This window comes from Apteryx rowi, unplaced genomic scaffold (genome assembly GCF_003343035.1).
Source record: "Apteryx rowi isolate R43461 unplaced genomic scaffold, aptRow1 scaffold_945, whole genome shotgun sequence".
NCBI lineage: Eukaryota > Metazoa > Chordata > Aves > Apterygiformes > Apterygidae > Apteryx > Apteryx rowi.
Window position 1 is genome coordinate 208658 of NW_020451255.1, and position 16804 is coordinate 225461.

General features: G+C 36.1%; 1 protein-coding gene across 1 annotated transcript in view; it reads right to left on the reverse strand.

Moving 5' to 3' along the window:
• The window catches only part of LOC112978593 (gephyrin-like), a gene marked incomplete at both ends in the record, with an annotated part of 234005 nt that overhangs the window by 205895 nt on the left and 11306 nt on the right, over nucleotides 1–16804 (reverse strand).

Here is a 16804-nt window from a genome sequence, read left to right on the forward strand (position 1 = left end):
CTTAAAAAAATTTTCTTTCGGATTTACACTGGGGTGTGTACAGACTGGATTTTGAACTTAAAGAAAAAATAACAAGCCTTTATGTAACATTTTGAAAAATTTTCTGCAAAACCAAGATATATAAATATGTCACTGCATATATCTCTCTCCTTCTTATCATAAAGTCTGCTTCATTATATATGGCAGTGATTCAGCAAGTAATAACAAGAAGTGAAAATGATTTCAGATATGTATTCCATGTCTCGTAATCATCCCAGAAGAAAGCATATAGTTATTGGAGCTATATTAAGAAAGTAAAAATGAGAGCTTCTTCCTGCCCTTAAAACACAAAATGTTCCTACAGTTTAAGTGTTGACCTGAAATATTTGCATTTCCACCAACGAAGTTCACATCTTCCAGACAGTTATTCATCTCAGTCTTCCTCTTAATCTTTGCTTGCCAGAGATTATTTTGTGTTAATGGTAGTAGCCACAATGTGCTAGCGTTTTCCAGACATTCAAGAAGGGATGGTCCATGCCCCAAGGAGCTCACACTCTAAAGACAGACAGGCAGGTAGACAGAGGTTAGGGAAAGGAAAATAAAAGTCAGACAAAACAATTAGATTCACTATAGCAGTATGGCAAAAGTTGACCTGTAAGAAAGAGATAAACATGGTAAGATAGAAGGGTGAGGTCTATAGGGGAAGAACTAGCAGATGAACTCTTGTCGGTTGTGCCGTGCACTGCTGCTGCACAGCAGAAAGCAAAAAGGGAGTGTGAAAAAAGCTGACAAACAAGTGAGCAGGAAGCTTGACAAGAGAAACATAAGCAGAAAGAGAGAGTTATGTATTTTCTTCCATGCTGCAGTTTAACTTCTGTAATTTCTTAGATGTAAAATAATTTTTTTCATTATACTACTAGTGCTTTATTAATCAAACCATTGGTGCTCTGTCAACCTTCTGAAAAGGTTAATTTCTTAGGTTAATTTCTTATCACCCACACAAAAAGCGTTACTTCAACAGAAAACACCATTCTGTTTCTTTCACTGAAGATATCCTTAGAAGAATGTGCTGGACTTAAAATACAATCCTTGCTGTGAAGAATGGAAATGCAAGTTGAATTTGTATCTTATTTTGTTCCACTTTTTTTTAAAATTTTATATTTTAAGTGTTGTACAAGATTAGATATAATACTTCACAGTGCTAAGTGTCTGAACAAGAAGCCTGGTGAATCATGACTAAACTCTGCTCACATTTGTTTGTCTTTTTTTTTTCTTTTAAAAAACAAAATATTGTTGAGACAGCAATAAAATGCCAAGTCTATGGCCCAAGATCTCCAATAGCTGTTCAACTTTCCACAGGATTAAAAATGTCGTCTTATGAACTTCCTATTTGAATGAATAAGAAAAAGAGTTCATAAAAATAAAAAGCCAGTTCAAGAAGATCATATTATTTCAACTAAACCATCTTTACAGATTCCCTTCCAGGATATTAATGCAGCTTGAATACTAACTAATGCTCTGCATATACTCACGAAGCTCTACCTTCAGGGCAGCCAAGCGAGAGGGGCATTGCACACTGCAATGCAATGAGCAATCGTAATGCCATGCTCAGAATTTCATAGGACAGCATATGGCAAAAGGCAGCTGGGCCGAGATAGTTGTCCAAAACCAACCAAACTATAAGGATCATAGACTTTCAACCAAGACTAAAAACAAGTGTGTATACTTATATTCAAGAAGTCCATTTTCCAAAGGCACTGAGTTACCAAGAGCAGCTGTTAGGAAACAGCATGTTCTACACACAAAGGAAGTTAGACACCTTCAGGAGACTTAGGTCTCTCTACTTGGTTCCGCTTCCGCTCTGCTTTTGTGACTGATAAGCCATTTCACTGCTCTTTGCCTTGGCTTCCCTCATCCCTTTCTTTCTATTCTATCTATTTTCAATGTAAGCTTTTCCAGCACAGATCTTGTGCCAAGTTCATTCCTGATCTCAGTTTGAACCACTAGGTGCTGCTGCAATACAAATAATAAATATTTACACCATAAACTGTCCCATAAATTTATCTAGGATCCATGCTGTAGGTGACAAGTTTGACCTTGAAACACTGCATGAAGACTTTCTTACTGGTGCCATCTTTTTGCAGTGCTGCAACAGAAAATGAGCAGTTTCCAGCCTGGGTAGTAATTTTCATTTTCCTTGGACTACAAGCTTTACTCACTGATCTGCAATTCAAAAGCCACTCATGAAAATCCAGCATAGATCAGTATCTGCCACTGTACCCTCCTCAGCTAAGTAGATCATGACCAGAAACATGCCAAAGCCCACTGCCATATTTAAAGTTTCCACCATAGCACACACAGACATGTTGCATACTTGCTGGTCATCAGTAGCCTGTCAGCCAGGACCCTCTCTTTGGATCTCAGATCTCGGAGAACCTTAATTATCTCAGAACATTTATGAGAGCTACCAGCTCACCAGAACGCCTAGGATGAGGAGTTCTATTTGGATTCCCTAAGGCCAAACCAGGTATATCAGCTTGGTAGCAAGTTTAAAAATCCCTTTATAAGTGCAGACTGTCTTTGGGCTGTCACTACTAGGCTGGCCTCTCCAAGATGTGATTTGATAGTACCTTTGATGACACTAGGTATCCAAACATATGTAAATAAGATTTGAGAACAAAAAAATATAGTTGTAACCCCAGTCAGCATACACAGACAATCCAAACCATCAGTTTTCACTTTCTGCTTCTTTTTTTTGCCAGAGGAGTTATACCCTAATTTGAATTAGAAATTAATGAATTTTTCTAGAGACAAATTGAGAGTTTTAAGTTGACTCTTTCAGTTTCATGATGTATATTTCTGACATTTTCCAGAGGGATGTCCTTGTACAGCCAAAAAATCTGAGCAAGGGAACATACAGATTTCCATTTTATAGAGTGGGTCACATTATTGCCTATTCTTAGAAAGACAAATATGGAAACAATACTAAGAGCTGTAAGAGCTGCCACTTTAAACAATCACAAATATTTCTGATGTTTTAAACAGTTATCTGGAAGCATATAAAACTGTAAACAGAAAGACCACCATACTCTAGCTGTCAGTCACCAGTGTTAAAATCCTTTTCCTAATCCAATTTTGATCAAATTCCTGGAGGTCCAGGAAGAGACAGCTTTCTGACTTAAAGGTAGGTAAAAATACTTTTAGTTTCTCCCAACACCATGGACAAAATGGATTTCTTATTTAAAAGCAATTAAACCTTTCACAGCAGCTACCAAGAAACTCTAAATCAGTCTTAAAGGAAAGGAAAAACACTAGGGGATTTTGCCTTAAAACCTTATCTCATATTCCAGTGAAAAAAATGCTCTCATATGCCCATATTGTCAAAGACCCTGCCCAGTCTCCTTCTAAGTAAAGGGAGTCAGGAAAACCATTAGGGGTTTTGGCAACAGCTGAAAAGCAGCTCTGATCTTTGCTGCTTCTGAAAGAAATCATTCTGCAGAAGACAACTTGGAATTACTGTCATTTCTGATTCTGTATCAGTTTGTATCATCTAGTTTGACCATTTAATGACCCAATCCAAAGAATCTCACCCAGTAACTCTAGTCATCTGTGAGCATGGATCAACTGACCAGGCTGCACAATCTGTCCCACAGCTTTCTTCCCAGAACAGATGGGGAATAGTTGTTTCAATAACGATGAGTGTAGCCTGAGCAAATGAAAATTGCCCATCTCCTCAATCTGGTTCCTACGACTGCTAAAGATTTAACCACCCTTCCAATGGAGTTACCTACCCTCTCCTTAAAAGAGACTCTGTCCTGTCCTGAAAAAAGTTATTCCAATGCCAATTACACTGTCAGTCTTCTGCATCTCATTGCTGATACAAATTTGCTTGGCATTTGCTTAGGCAGATTCCTGATCCACAGCATATCTATATAAAAGGAATCCTGGAAAGGAATTTGGAAATACTAATCCAGTAGGATTCCACTATCATGCTCAGCATAACTGTTAACTGTTTATTTTTAGTTTTGGAGACAGGCTTTTTCTCTTCTGAGACACTGGGGCAATGTAAATGGTGGTGACCTGAAGCAGAAGCAAAGACTATTTCTCAAGGCTAAAAAAAAAATGAAATAAAAAGCACAAAAGAAAAAAAAAAAAAGAGCTTAATTATCAATCACAGAAACATAGGGACAGAAGGAACCTCCTGTCATTGAGTCCAGTCTCCTATTATCACAAGTTCTCATGTCATACATACTACCCATTAACTAGTCAAATTCCAACTTAATTACATTTATTTCTTTACTGCTCTATTTCATGTCGGAAATATGTTCCAGGAACTTAAATTTTCTAAAACGGAATAGTTAAATTTTCACTGACATCTTGTACAGTTACATGAATATTTCCCCTATTTCTGTTGTTTACAACAACCTAATTTTGTAAGTTTATTTTTCATAGCCACATCACATTGGTAGTTTATAGTTACCTCACAATTAGCACATACTACTCATATTCACTTTGCCATTTTCAGCTGATAAAAGAAACTTATTGCAACATTTTTCTAGATATCAAGTGCATAAACTTACACTGTGCACTGTAATATCTTAACCTATTTCTGCTATGTCACTCCAAGAGCATTCACTTTTTTTGGCATAATACACTGACCTCCGTATCAGTGATGTTCTCCAGCTATTATTGCCCAGGTGACAATACTATTATTATGCAAAACTAGATAGATATTCTTCCAGTAGTCCAATATGTGTTCTCTTCTATGTTTAAATGGTTTTCTAGAGTACAAGTAAAATCTTACAAACATGTTCACTTATGTAATAAACTTTTAATTTTGTATTTAACCTTTTTGTGTTTAACAAGATACTGTAACTAAGGAGTTCTGTAGGGTAAGTGATAGTGGTCTAAACCTGACCAATTTAACTAAGTTCCCATATACTACCAATACTAGTTGTTTGACTGAAGATCTGCCAAGTTAAATTTAGATTTACTTTGCAGGGAAAAAAAAAAGTCAACTTACAAAAAAAACCCTTAGCCTTAGCATAATCTACTTGGGGGAAATCAATGCTGAATTTCATGCTTTTTTTTTTTTTTTGCCTACATATTTTGAATTATTCTTTCATTAATATTTGAAGACTACTGCCCTTTAGTCAGACTAAAATGCCTGGTAATTCCACCCTTTCCTAAAGATTGGTATTAAATTTTCTATTTTTCAGTTATATGGCATGTTCTAACAACTCATTTAAGATCCCTGCTACCTAGCTTACGAGACTGGACTATTCAGAAAAGAAAAGAAAAAAAAAATCTTTCTTTACTCCAATTCAAAAAAACTCCTGGGGTAAATTTCATATGCTTAAACTACAGACTGGGCTCAACATTTGCATTTCAAGCATCTCCTCTATTATCTTCTTATTTTTTGTCTGAAATCCTGACCTTCCAAATGTGAATCAAGTGCATTTAGTAGTGCAGAAGAGCTCTCATGGTTCAGAAAAGAATTTGCTTCCTTGGAGAACTGGTTTCTATCCTTGCCACCAACTTGCTACGAATTGCTGGGCCAAGTCGCTTTCACATGTGGCACCTGACGTCAGCATCTCTGTAAATCAATCCCAAACGGCTGAGCACCCCAAACTGCTGCCGTCATCAATGAAAGCTTCACACTGAACAAAGGAAATCCTCCATTAATATGAAGTACTTAGAAAACTAGGAGGTCTCAAACTAGAAAGCAGTATAACATGACACTTTTGACCAGGTCTGTTTTAAATCTCTGTGCCTCAGTTTGCCATTTGTGGATAGGAATAAGACTTCCTCACATCACAGAAGATAAATGAATTCCGTTTTTAGACAAACTAAGGTGCTGAGATCATGAACTGTAGAAAACCTGGCAGGGAAGTTAGTAACTTTTCACCCATTCCACTCCTGGGATGGTAAAGGAGGCTTACTGCTCACAAAAAAGTTGAACTTAAAGAAATGCATAGCTGCATATTTAGTTCTTTGATGAAGGAAATTCCCTGTAAGGGGAAAAAAAAAAAAAAAGTCTGATTATTAAAGACTAGCATGATGTTCGGGCTCAAGGAGACAGGCATTGTGAATTCAGGCACTTACTAACCTTCATATGCTGAGGTTTGTAACCTCAACATTTTAACATAGCTTTTAAATGCATAATTAAAGGCTGAATAAGGTCCCTAGATTCACTAATACTTGGTGGAAGTACATGTATTTTTAATTTTATAGCATAATTTTTTCTGTAATTAAGGAAATATACTCTGCATTGTCTTCCTTGAAAGGAATACAAAGAAGCCTTTCTCTTTGTGACTAACATTCTTCTAGATAGGTAAAGATATTTTTGGCATCTACCATAATTCTACTTGTATTGATACTCCTTATAAAATGTTCTGTAAAAACAGTCACTTTCATTTTGTCCTGAAGAAAATTTGAATATTCATTTTCACATTATCTGTACTGGATTCTGCTTTAGAAAACCACTAATGTGACTTTTGCCATAGTACAAAAATTCCTTTTCACAATTTACAGAAGACAGCTGAGTAAACAGAGGTGGTAGTTTAAGAAAAGAATAGCAAAGAAAAAAGCAAAGTGGTTCCTAAACACCTGCTATCTATCACCATACCATTATTTTCACCATATGCCTACACACCTATTATGAGGTTTATTAAAATAATCATTTCCTGGAGTACAAATTTCCTAAATTCCTATCCATATCCTAAAAGAGACAGTCATATCATAAGAACAACAATTAAAAGCTTTTGTTACAAATTCCTTCAGGGCATAAACATTTTCCCCATGATCTTCCTGAATGCCTCAACTTTTAACAGTAATCATTAGCAGATTTTGTTCCAGAGAGATCTCTATTTTCTCAGCTCCTACACTGTAACTAGCAACTTTTTGCAGTTTTATTCTCATCTCATGCATGCCCTGGAGAACGGTACCGCAAGGGCAAATACTTCAAGAACAGTTCAACAGTTCTGTTTTAAGATGTCTCACAAGCAAAGCATGCAATCCTTTCTGAACACATCCTTAATACAAATAGAAGTAAACAATTTATTTGCAATATTCCAAATAAAAATACCACCATTCCAAGGGTTGCAAAGATAGATTAACAGAAATTCCAAAAAGCTGCTCACATCTGTGATACAAGGACTGATTTTAGGACTGCATCTTAAGACAACTCTCACTCTCTGCATGAGTTGGATATTGAGATGCTCACCATCCACAGAACCAAGGACCCCTTCTTATGCAAGACTTAGTCTTTAGGCTAGGTTAGAAGAGGATTTTGGAAATGGTGATAAACACACACACACTCACACATGTTTATCTTTAGTTTTTCATTCAAATTCAAACCTTCATTCTCTTCTTTCCCTCAAGATTACTGGCCATTAGGGTTTTTTTGTTGTTTCTTTTTTTTTAAGAAAACAGTTTCAAAACTCCTCTTCTGGATTCCTGAGTCACTCTGCTGTTTTGGAAATACTAATTACATTTCCAAAGTCTAGCTGCAATCATCTGCTGTCCTAACAGCTATCAGAACCTTTCAATAAATCTCTTGATGCCCAACTAGTGGGCTAATTGTGAAGGAAAACAGCTTTCTTGCTTAGTGTGGCAGTATTCAAATTTCAGTGCAAAGTTTTTCCATGGTATATTTCCTTAAATTTCATATATTTCATGTTTATATTTTATATAAAACCTTGTATGTCATGTAAACTGACAACCATACTTTATACAAAACTGCACGGGATTAAAATATGAAGATTATCGCTGGATTAGCACCAGTTACAATAGCAATCCATACCTTTGGATGGGTAAGGAGGAAATAGGTCTGATTTGACAGACTTTGAGGGATACCATGACAGATACTAATATTTACATTTGAAAGAAAATAAGAGAAAGAGCAAGAAATGTCTTTTATCTGCAGTCATTTATTTATTTGGAAGACTCTTTACAGAAAAAAATTACAAAAGGCTGACCTAAGAGCTCTCTCATAATAAAAATTTAAAATTCTGTTCAGCAATTGTGAACAGTCTCAAATATGAAATTATTCCAAGTTACTGAGTCCAAAAATGAAAGAGAAAAAATGTCTCACTCAGATGTAAATCAGAAGAAACTTGCATCTGCTTCAGATAAAACAGTAATCACTCTTCCCAATTAAGCATGTGCTCTATATTATCAAAATGCTATGAAAATATTAATTATTGTTGAAGAATCTTAATGTCAATCTCTATTATTCAAAATAATGAAATTAAAAAATATATATTTCACAGGTTTCGCACTTGAAAACTTTTATTCAAAAACACAACAGATGTTGCAAAACTCTCCTCTTTGAGGCAACAGGCAGATTTTTTTCCAAACAGAAATAATGAAGTCAGCACCTATAGAAGTCTTGACTTTTTACAATTCCCCTTCACTTTAAATGAAGCTGTTTTCAGAATATTATCAGCAGTAAAAACAAGGTATTGGTATCAAAATACCACATACTGTACTACAAAAAAGATTCTTGGCAGCATCAAAATTCTCTAAAGGAGAGAGATGAGAAAGGAGAGCAATTCTAAGTGTTTAGAGAGGAAGAATTACAAGTAAGTAATATCCTTTTCTTAAGGAACACAACCACCATATCACTCCTGCCCTCAAAATCCTTGAAAAGTTTATTCAACTTAAAGAGGTATGAAAGGTCAGTGGCCTTACAGGAAGCAAATATTCCTGAATGGCAAGACACTGTTTTGGTTTTCTTGTGTATGTGCGCTTACATGTTACAATTGTACCATAAGTAAAACTGTCTGCACGATGGAGATGCAATTAGACACATGCACACATGTGACCCCTCCTTCCCCAATCTGTGAAACAAAAACAAATAATTGTATCCTGTTAAATGAAAAAAATCTGTTAGGAGAAAATACTAGAATTGTTTACCTGCTGTATATATACTTCCTAGTTTAATTTACACCAAGAGGAACTTTATGAATACAACATGGTATCAGCATGAGAATGTCACTCAGTATGATGAACAAAAAGTGGATTTCTAGTTACCAAGTAGCTAAAGCCCTAGCAAAATATTCCATCCCAGATTCCATGGAAGCCTTGCAGACCACCTTCTCTCAAGACAGACACAAACACAGTCAGTGATTTGGACACGCACAGACAAGTTTTGTTTCTTATGATAAAGCTTTGTGATCATTCAGACAAGAAAAGAAATATGTATCATCCCAATAACTTCAAGGCAAAAAATGCAGTAAAGAGACGTAACAGATATATCAAGAAACTGTAAGACATGCTTGAGTTATCTCTGCGGATTTTCAGTTTAAGAAATAACAGATGACTCTCCATCACCTTGCTCCTCTTTAATACCCTATCATTGAATGGGTAAGTAAGTGTGAGTGGAGTCAGCCACACTGAGCGTCTTGTGTGTTTTCTGACTAGAAGTAACAGAGCCATTACATTTTGATGTTTCCTATATATTAAGAATACTTTAAAATAACGAAATAGGACTGGTTTCCAAAGGGTTCAGCTGTTTTCACAACACATTTTATTTCTCTTTTTCACACAAACAAAAAGAAAATGATAGAGCTGTTAAACTAGGGATAGGAAGATTAAAAAGACTTTACCTTACTCTTCCACAGTCTGATTATTGCTCCTGTACTGACTGAAAGATTAACGTTAAAGTAAACAAGTCAACTTGAAGAGTTTCCTGATCCTGAAAAGCTCAAGAAACACTTTCCTTTATATTAATTTCATACTCTGAAGTAGGAAGAAAGCAATTGTAGGAGGTTCTACTTATCTCACACCTTCACTGTTCACTCTGAAAGACACTGCTTACAAACCTGACGGGAACCTCTTGTTAAAACGGCAAAGGTATACATCTTTGCCATTGTGCAAGATGGATCATGGTTTCCACATACTGTAATTCTGGTCAAATTTATCTTCTGCTGACCATATGCTAAAATTATGTATGTTGACCTACTCACTTCCACTGCTTAACTACTCCTTAAATACCTAATAAGCACACATAAATGTTGTGTAGTTGAAATAAAGTCCTCCTCTCGACTTTAGTAACTGATCAGGAAGAAGGGTGGCATCTTGAAAATGACAGTCTCCCACCTACCAGAAACCACAGGCAGCTGAGGTCAACTTCATATGCAGAGAACAATTCCTTCTTAGATCTTCTCAACTACAATGGAAAATATTTGTTATCTAGAAATAATTGCCCATCTTGAACTAGCTGAAAACTGGAGAGCAGATTTAGTGTGGAATTGCACATACCATTTTCAATCAAAAGGAACCTACATAAACAAATAATTTTTTTCTTCTCAAGCTAGGACAGCTGGCTATCAGCTAATCACTGCACATTTAGTTTTTGCATCACAACTACTCCATTTTGTGCTAGTGGTTAAATATTCATCAGGGCACATGCTAAGAGAGGCTAACTAATGGCACTCGCTCCTATACTGAGCAAGATGCTGGAGGCTAAACTTCAAGTCCCCATTCTGAGGACTTATTACTTACTTTTACAAAACAAAACATCCTTAGCAGAAGAGCTGAAGAGACCCAAAATCCACCAATTTACTAATGGACTATTCCATGCCTGCTGGAACAGTCAGCTTCTGAGTAACCATTTTATCCCCCTGTACCTTTGGAAAGGGCCACAAAGCTCATACAAGTGGGCTGTATACATACTCCTCTTCTGGAACATAGAAGCACCTTACAGTCATTTTCACATCCTCGGTTCAGCATTACATTCATTAATTACAAACACTTATCAATGCTCTATCTCAATGTTAGGCAAATAAAAATGATTAAAGCATTGTTATATAGCTAACGAAGGCACTACTAGACTTGAGAAATAAACTGTCCTCTCCTATTACATAAGTGAGTTAGGTTAAAGTTTTCCCTGTTCTTGAACATCATAACCCCTACGCAAATGAATGACCTCCTAGTTGTTGCTTGTGTATGAATAAGACTCCCAACAACAGCTGACTGACAGGCGTTGTCCATGTGTCACAAGTCTAGTTGTCAAGCTAGACCAAATCTGTAACAAATTTAGAGACATCATTCTTTAAGCTACTCTGTTCAGTAACTGCATGACCAAAATGTATTCTTTCTCAAGTACTTGTACAAAAATGCTGTGCCCTGAGCTGTAAAAAGTCCTAAATTCACTCAGACAATTTTTGAAGACAACTATTACTATGGCAAGTGTAAAAATCAACTTTATATGTAAATATATTAACTAAACAAGGATAGATTAGAGGCTATTAGAGACTAAAAAAGCTTAAATTTCTAATACAAAGGATACAACGGATACAAAGGATAATACATCTAATACAAAGGATAAAACATCTGAAAACCTAAACTCCACACATTTATACATATATAATTCCAAAATCTGGCTCTAAGTTGCACAGTTCAATTAAAACACATATGTAATTACTAGTTCCTAAGACCTTAAGTGAACACTAATACTGAAAAATAGTATCTATATATCTATTATCTATCTATCTAAAATTGGCTTCTCTAGACAGCATTTTATTTTTTCCTCAGTTGGACAGTTTTTCAGTTCAACAGACTTTGCTGTTTATTTTAGCACAAAGACTTCCCCCTCCACCCACACCACCATCACATTCTCCTGGCTTCCATCTTTTCAATATGAAACTCCAAACAGTCGCATTTAGATTTCTAGCCAAAGGCCATAGTATAAAAAATTAAATTCATGACATTATCACTAATAGGTATTTATCAAGGCTCAAAGACAATCATTTTTTGGTTTTAAATAATTTGCTTAATGGTGGGAAGTGGGATACATTAAAACAAACATAAACAGGAAAAGCCACACAGACTAAAGTTTTTTTCACTCTCTCTTTCCAGAGCCCATCTTAAATGCAAATCTCAAATCTCAGTCATTCAGCCAATTTAAGAAACAGAAAGAAAAAAAAAGAAGTCAGAACACAAGTTTTGACAAAGCAGCAGGCATCTACTTCAGAAACGGTAAAACTATATGTAATGAAACAAAACTAGCTTCATTCATCAAAATAGCCTACTGCTATCAGACATGTAGATCATAATGTATAATAAATATATCTATATCCTACTACATAGGAAAAGATTCAGAAAGATTTTCTAAAAGAATGATTTTTTCCTCCTCTCTTGAATTTGCTGAAGACAATTCAAGAGGAAAAAAGGGTATGTGTGAGACATACTGATAATATCTTATCAGTAACTAAGATTTAACTAGTTTATTGTTTGAAGTTTTTTTTTTCTTTTTTAATGTTGTATGTAAACTAGACACTCCAGTTATTTAAAACAAGATGGTTACAATGAGTTTTTCACTAGTCTAACCATAGTTGTACACCAATTTACTTTTATCCATCTTAAAATACTAGATTAAGAGGATGATTTCCCTCTTGAATCACCCAAGCAGATTTAATATATTTCTTTCAAAGTTTAACTGCATGTAAATAGCACATCAACTGTATGCAGCTGTTTCTCCTGGGTAGGACAAGGCTTAAAGGACAAAGCAGGAAAATGGCAAATGTGGATTTCAAATGAAAGGCTACATTGTTGGGAATGTATTCCAACAAGATCCAAGTTCTACTTCACCTAATGGAACCGAATCTTGACCAGTTACTTGACTCAAGTTTTTCTTTTTCCTTTACAGATTCATCTTCTTTATTATGACTTGTTCTTGCTGTTGAAACGTTTGACCATATAAAATCAAATGGATTTGTATAAGCAGAAGAAAAAAAAAAAACCACTAATCCTTCCTTTTTATGAACAACAGTTATTTTGAAACAAGTATTGCATTGTTTGCACCTCATTCTTATACCTATTATTCCAGTCAGCAACCGGTTAACTAATGGTTTACTTTTAAATAAAAAATGCTAAGATTTTTAACATCGCATGGGTAGGAAACCTAGTAAAGGAAAGCACTGCAAGGAAATTCCAGTGAATGCTCCACGTCATGTCTTCCTTCATCTGCTGTCACGGTGTTGAAACTGAAGAGAATGAAGGATCATTACCCGTTAGCTGCAGGAGAAAAGAAAAATCTTATTGCTATTGCTAAATAAACTGTACCAGGAATACTGTGATGACGACAGTAATAGCTTTCTGTAATACTTCTTTAAAGTCAGATCAAGAGCACTCCACAATACCACTGCCATTGCTGTTCCCCAAGTAGCTCAGTAACCTTATATAAGAACATGAGTGATTGTGCTGGGTCAGACAAATCCTGACAGGATCTTGTTTCATACAGTGGCAAACAGAAGATACCTAAGATGTATTAAGAACGTTTAGCATCCACAACACCCTACAGCAAGAAGTTCCATAGTTAAACCACACTGTGTATGGAGAATCATTTCCTCTTGTTTGAGCATGCTGAATACTCATTTTATTTGACGATGTGTAGTTCTTGTAGTGAAAGGGATTGTGCAAGGCAGGCAGGGCAGCAACCTCCCCAAAGGGCACAGTCACACAGCAGCCAAGCAAGAAGGGGAGCAGGTCTGGTGACAGTAGCCAGGGTTAGCCACAGTCCAGTGATCACCAGAGAAGTCCGCAGCAGCAATGCAGATCTGAGGTCAAGCCAGGAAGCCAACTGAGCAAAACAAGGTCAGCATCAACACAGCACAAGGCTGGCCCCAGGCCCACCTACAGTGCTCAGGCAAGAGCCAAAGGCACGAACCGAAGCTGAAATGCAGTCCCCCAGCCAAGAAGTGGTGGTGGCACGGAGGGAGGCACCAGAGGAGGCATCTCGCAGTTCCCTCTAACCCAGCACCCTCTCACAGCGGTCTGATCCCAGATCACTCAGCTACACCCTGTCACAGCTACCCTTGAATACAGGCAGCCAGATGGCTGAGTGGAGGCAGCAGAGGTTGCGGAGCCTGTTCTCACACTCAGGGCTCTGACACAAGAAATACCAGCTAGACCACTTTCCTGCATCAATGAGAAAACACCAGGAAACAGTATAATAAAGTGGCAGCCTATAATAAAATGATTATAGTCCAAGGAGTGAGAAAAATGTAACTAGCCTACAGGACTTCTGTGCAGCACTGAAAGAATGATTAATCAGTTTTAAACACTGGAAATTACATTTTCTTTTATTGATTTATTTAAAATAAAACTTGCATCTTCTGTGAGATTTAGGGTGGAAATTCTCACATAATTGAGCCAAATATGCTTTCCAAATACAGCAAAAATAGACATCTGAGAAGTCAGGTGGAAGACTGAGTTGTCTTCTAGGAAAACTAGAGTATAACATTTAGTCCTTGAGGACCATGATATGAAAAAGCAGAAACTCATTGAGATAGAGGACATGAAGTGGGCCAGACACCATGGTTAGAATTCTTGTTGAAACATCCAAGACAAAGCAACATGTGGCACAGATGGAAGCCCATGCCTTCACCACATTTTTCCCTTTGACTCCTCTAAACCATGAATTTAATTCTGTTAACAGCACCAAAGAAAGAAATATAGGCAAGAAACCGCTAGGTGAATAATCCACAAGAACAGATTACACTCAGTTCAGACGTTTTAAGACCATCTTCACTACATCACTTCCAAGCAAGCACCCAAGAGCAAGTATATGGAACAAACCCATGACAGGAAGCCTTTTTGTTCCTCAGAAGAAGATCATTTCATTACTTATAATATTTCAAAAGCATTGGTATTTTTTCAATCCTTCCAGTATTCACCTCTATACAATATGTAAAGCTAGGCTATAGAGATGGGAAAATAAACTGAACTGTAAAATCAGGGAGAAAACTAGAGGAAGTCCTTGACATCTCCCAACATGATTATTAAATTCCATTATCAGCTACAAGTACCTCTTTCATTAATTGCAGAAGGAGGAACAGACAAAATATGTGCATAGTTCTTATTTAAACCAAAGCAATATACTGAGCTTCAGATATTTAATCAGTTTTTGAAGAGGAATTTGAAGAAGTAAAGGCAGTGACTAGATTTTCCTCCCGTGAATAACTGGCAGCAGAAAAAAATGTGTAAACGTGTTTGAGACAGAATCTGACTGTAGAGTAGTAAAAACTAACGATGTTGGCACAGACAACCCAAAAGTCAGCATCAGCATAAACTACAACTGAAAAATGTAGGAATCCCAAATATATTATGAAATATAAAGAATATCCAAATGAGATGGTTTAGCTTATAAACAGTGATATGCTTCAGAAATACTTCTGTGCTTTCCTCAACATAATACTTTACAATGTCTGTTGATTATAATGCTTTACTAGATATTATGAAAAATACAACAATTAGCTAGAAAACTTTTGCTTTGATTTTAGAAATGTAGAATGTGAGCTCTACTCTTGGATTCTGCTTAACTTGTGAATTGTCAAGCCCAGCAACAAAAACATTTTAATTTAATATTACCTAACCTCTCTGTTACCTGACAACCCATAAATATCTGTTTAAAGTGATGACTGGACAGCCACAAGGAGATATTAGAGAGATTGGGTTATTAGTTTAGATGAAGGAGTCAGTTCATCAGTAGTGAAATATTTTAAAAATTGAGAGCATAAAGATAGTAGGTACAGATAAGTATTTGGAAAAAATAAAGAATACTGTCCAAGAACAGAACTTTTGAAGAAGAAAAAAATTGAAAGAAAGGAATACGAACCAGGGGAGTAAGCAGGATCAACAAATCACCTGGAAGAATTCTAAGAAAGTAGGAGAGAATCACAAAAGTAAGTGACAGGCAACATTTCAGAAAGTAGAAAATTATCAATATGATCAAAAAATACAGAGAGCTCAAGTCTCAGAAAGGGCTTGAAATTTAAGAGAAAAGAGGCCAGAGCTTTGAGTGATTTGTTTTGCAGAATTTCTTTTAGAATTTGCAAGACCTAAATAATTGCTCAGAAATTTTGCTGGATATTTGATTTTTGATTATTTAATGAACTACAGGAATGAAACAAGTTCCAGCTCTTCTCTTCCTCTTTCATATGGAGTGGAACAGTATGTTTGGGATTTTTTTTCTGGCTTAAGTATTTCACAAGGATATTGTATAGAAAAGTACAAAGTAAATTGTAAACCTAGGATTATGCGACTCTTCTTACTTAACCTCTAAGTAAAGGAAAAAGTATGAAACGATGAGAGAAGGGGAACAATTAAGTTTGCATAACAAAGAATACTAATTAAGTTATTTTTCCTCTAAAAGACAAAAGGTTATTGCATTTTAACACACTAGGTACTACGAGTAGTTTCACAGTATACACTTTTGCCAACAGATTCCTGTCCAGGAATCGGAGCAAGTGCAGTTTGCAACTGACATGCTCCACAAGAAAATGTGCTAAGCCCACAGGCAGTTATATCTGCAAAACTATGCTTGCGCCAACACAGTGAATTTTACTCTATAAAAGGAAATGGGCAGAATGGTTTAGTTACTATAGAATGCATCAATAGTAGGGGAATTTTCCTGAGACAATCTGTCACCAAAGTCTTACCGCTTTCTCTGTAACTGGAATACTAGAAAGTGACTTCAGATCCAATCTACAGAACTTGATGAACATTCCCTAAGCTGACAAAAAATAAAACAGAAAAAGAAATAAGATATAATATTAACTCACTCAATAAGAGGAGAGCAAAATCACAGAATGCTCCTGCAATTATATATTTTGCAGAGTTAGCTTGATGTCCACAAATCTGTGGACATTTCCTTGTTGCTATGAAGTTTTAATACAAGAAAATTCATTATATGCCACTTACTGACAGATGGCTGTTATGTGAAACTTTAGCTCAATTTTGAGAGAAACATAGTTGAAGGAGGCTCTGCTCTGAAGCAGTTGTGCTTCTCACCACAATCAGGAAATACATGAATAAA